Source organism: Octopus bimaculoides, chromosome 4 (assembly GCF_001194135.2).
Source record: "Octopus bimaculoides isolate UCB-OBI-ISO-001 chromosome 4, ASM119413v2, whole genome shotgun sequence".
Classification (NCBI taxonomy): Eukaryota; Metazoa; Mollusca; class Cephalopoda; order Octopoda; family Octopodidae; genus Octopus; species Octopus bimaculoides.
In genome coordinates this window covers 77,451,002-77,455,489 of record NC_068984.1, presented here as the reverse complement: position 1 = coordinate 77,455,489, position 4,488 = coordinate 77,451,002, and the positions used below count along the sequence as shown (strand labels likewise).

Sequence of the window (4,488 nt, the reverse complement as noted above, 5' to 3'; positions counted from 1 at the left end):
AGAGAGAGAGAGAGAGAGAGAGAGAGAGAGAGATTGGTAAATAAAGATTTAGATAAGTATCTTTTGTTAGACTACATTGAAAGTTTTAGTGTGTGTATTTTTGTGTGTGTGTATATATGTATGTATGTATGTATGTATGTATGTATGTATCTATCTATCTATCTATCTATCTATCTATCTATCTATCTATCAAGCATATATGTATGCGCGCGCGTTTGTATGTGTGTGAATTTGTAGAATAAGATGTAGATTCAAAGAATCATGTGGCTATCACAGAAAGCTCCTCTAACGAACACTGTTATCAGACCACTTAGCAATGTAATACAGAGCCAGCTAGATAGATAGAGATATAAGTATTTTTTACTTGTTAGACTGCAACCATGCTGTGGCACAGCATTGAAAGTTTTGGTTGAACAAATCGATCCCAGTATTTATTCATAAAGTCTGCTATTTATTGTATAATCTCTTTTTGCCGAGCCACTAATTTACGGGGACGTAAAGAAACCAATAACGATTGTCAAGAGATGTTGCGTGACAAACACAAACATAAAGACACACAGATAAACATATAAAATGGGCTTCAATCATTTCTGTATACCGAATCCACAAGGCTTTTGTCGCCCCGGGCCTATAGTGGAAGCCACTAGGCTAAAGTAAACCCAGCGGCACTGAACCCGGATCCATGTAATTGGGAAGGAAACTTCTTGCCACATAGCCAAACCGGCAATTCGTACAGGCACATATAAATAATAAAATTTCAGGAGGTAATGGAGATGAATATGTTTATTGAATTGCTTAACATCCATAAGATTATAGCCGTTTTGCAGTCTTCTTGATATAAAGAAAACTAGTTCATCAAATCACCAGAGCCTGATGGTCACACCAACGATTCAATCCTTTGGTGTAACCATGATGTTCTGGTGATCTGGTTAGCTAGTTTTCTTTATGTGCCTTTGTTGTGAATGTACAATTGTATTGCATAATGCAGAACAAGCACATCAATGCAAACTTGTAAACAATTTTATTGCACACTATATATATTTGTACATGAAAAAGGCTGCGAAACGGCTGTAAACACAAGGATGTCAAGTGGTTAATTAAATACATTCATCTCTAATACCTCCTGACATTTTATGGTTTATATATTCCACATAAAGTAATTTTATAGATCGAATCTTCTGAATTTCAGCTGCATGGACACTGCATTACACTTCTCTGTATTACATTGCTAAGTGGTCTGATAACAGTGTTCGTTAGAGGAGCTTTCTGTGATAGCCACACGATTCTTTTGGATCTACATCTTATTCTACAAATTCACACACATACAAACGCGCGCGCGCATACACATATGCATATATATACGCTCATATAATTCATTAATGCACAGAACAGGCTGTCAACTCTATCTTCGTATTCCGAATTATAGGCCATGTATAAAATATAAATGTAATGAAATACATACATGCATAAATACATACATGCATAAATACATACATGTATAAATACATACATGCATAAATACATACATGCACACACACACACACACACACACACACACACACACACACACACACACACACACACACACACACACACACACACACAGTGGCTCGGGAACGAAATTTTCTTAGGGGTTGCAAACCCAGATTCAAAGCATTTTGGCGAAAAAGGTAGATTTTTTTCTGTTAAAATCAATACAAATGCAGGTTTTATAATAATTTTTATTATTATGAGGCTAGGCTGAGATATTCATAGCCTGAGCAAGACACACTCGTGGAATGTGACCAAGTGCAGTTCATTTTTTAACATAGTTCCTCTTGCTGTCTACACACTTGCATTAGTGTTGCAGTGCTTGGATCGGATTGGTGAAGAAGCTACCCTGTTGGTCAAATAGATAAGACAGTAAATAAGACGTAGATAAGACGTCATCACCACATCGATACTGCTGCCTAACCAAGTGTTTTTTAGTGTTGAGAAACAGACGATAGTCATATGGAAACAAATCATTAAAATAGGGTGGGTGATCAACCAGTTCAAGCCAGTCACGCGAACAGAAATTGAAACAAGGCGCCCTTCATCAGTTTTTCTGGGTTTCTGGTTTTGATAGCTTATCGTAACTACTTTAGTAAGTTAGCATACAACTCTCCATTAATGTTGTGATCATTTTGAAGATAGTCAATAAACACAACTCAAGGAAATCCAACGATTTCCTGGAGAAGTCCAAGGATTTGCTGGAAAAGTCCAAGAATGGGGTTTCCTGGAAAATTCGAGAGTTTTCGGGTCGATGACTTCCTGTTCACAAACACTTCCGGCATCAGGACTTCCTGGAAAATTCCAAGGGATTCTTGGAAAAATCAAAGGAATTCCTGGAAAAGTCCACGGATGAGTGCTTCCTTGGGAAAATATTTTCTGATATAGCCTCGAGCCGACCGGAGCCTCGTGGGTGGATTATATAGACAGAAATTGAAATGTATGTATGTGTGTATGTATGAGACATCTCAGCGATGGGGAAACCAACAGCGAGATGTTTCTCAGAGTGAAACGTGTTTAAGAACTGGTCTTGTTCTATATATCTACACAAACACACACACACACACGCACATATATATATATATATAGATACATACATGCATTTAAATAGATAGACTGGCAGACTGACACACACATACAAATTAACACACGCACATAGAAATAAATTAATAGATATACATAGCTATGTGTTTGCGTATGTGTGTGTGTGTATGTACATGTGTGTATGCACATGTACATGTGTATGTACATGCATGTGTACGTGAGTGTAAAGTGCGATAGAGACAGAGTTACATTTGCATCGTTCTTTTGAGCTATCTACTGTGTTCTCTTTGTGTATAGAAACGCACATATATAACACACCGCACACACATAGACACACACCGCACACACATAGACACACACCGCACACACACATAGTCACACACCGCACACACATAGACACACACCGCACACACATAGACACACACTGCACAGATGCACGCACGTCGCAAACACACACGAGCACCAAGCTCTATCACACACATACACACACACATACAAATACAAACACATAGTCATACAAATATGCACACATACACACACACATACACACTCCACTTAGTCTTATCGACAGATTCACCAATGTATTTCCTCTCTATGTTTATATTATAAACAATCTTCCATTTGTTAGTTATTAATTTAAAAATAAAATGTAAAAGTATAAAATTTGGGTCACCATTTAAATATATAAGGTAATTGTTTCCTCTTTAAATATCACACCAACCATGACATTCATGATACATCAGCCTTTGGTACAGAAAATTTAATTTTATTTCACGTGTTAGTTCTCCGGTTTCAAAACCCAATTACAAATTCCATTTTGTTGGAAAGTTTGATTTGATTTGATTCCCAATTCATCATTAATATCAACATCATTGTCATCAACATCATCATCATGGTCATCACCATCAGCATGATTTTTAATATCGCAGTCGTCCTTTCGTAATTGATTACAATTTCTCGCGCAGCATATTACGACTTCTATGGTTTCTTTAATATTGATCAATTTCTAATATCAATGTAATCTATAAAGTGGTGAGCTGGCAAATTCGTTACCACGCCGGAAAAAATGCTTTGCCGCATTTCGTACGCCCTTACGTTCCGAGTTCAAATTCCGTTGACTTTGCCTTTCATCGTTTCGGGGTCGATAAAATAAGTACCAGTTGAACAATGGTGTCGATGTAATTACATAACCCTCCACAGAGCTTACTGGCCTTGTGTCAAAATTTGAAAACGATATTTATGTAATCTGAGGCAGCGAGCTGGCAAAATCATTACTGCACCGGGCAAAATGCTTATCGGCATTTCGTTTGTCACCCTGAGCTCAAATTCCACCGAGGTCGAATTTGCTTTCATCTTTACGATAAATAAGTAGCAGTTGTTGACTGGGGTCATTGTAATCGGCTATCCCCACTCCCCCGAAATTGCTAGCCTTGTGCTAAGAAATTAAATCTAATATCAATGTAGACTTTACCATCACCACTGCGATCACTATTAGCGTCATCATCATTACTATAGCAGAATGGCAGAATCATTAGAACAACAGACAAATACTGTTTGTGCAGAATTCAAATCTAGTTGATATCAACTTTGCAAAAGGCCTGAAATGTTTGGGTGGGAGCTACTCGATTACATTCAAAAGGATAAAAGGTAAAGTCGACCTCGGCGACATTTGAATTCAGAATGCAACGTCAGACGAAATATCGCTAAGCATTTTGCCCGGCGTGCTAACGATCCTGACAGCTCGCCGCTTTAATAATAATAATAATAATAATGATAATAATAATAATAATAATAATAATAATAATAATAATAATAATAATAATAATAATAATAGTAATAATAATAATAATAATAATAATAATAATAAAAATAAAAATAATAATAATATTGATCCTTTCTACTAAAGGCACAAGG

The 4,488-nt window shown here is 36.7% G+C and overlaps 1 protein-coding gene across 3 annotated transcripts in view; it reads right to left on the bottom strand.

Annotated features, from left to right (window-relative positions):
- LOC106876163 (gastric inhibitory polypeptide receptor-like) overlaps window positions 1–4,488 on the bottom strand; it is a 36,552-nt gene that overhangs the window by 12,062 nt on the left and 20,002 nt on the right. The gene's annotated exons all lie outside the window — the stretch shown is intronic.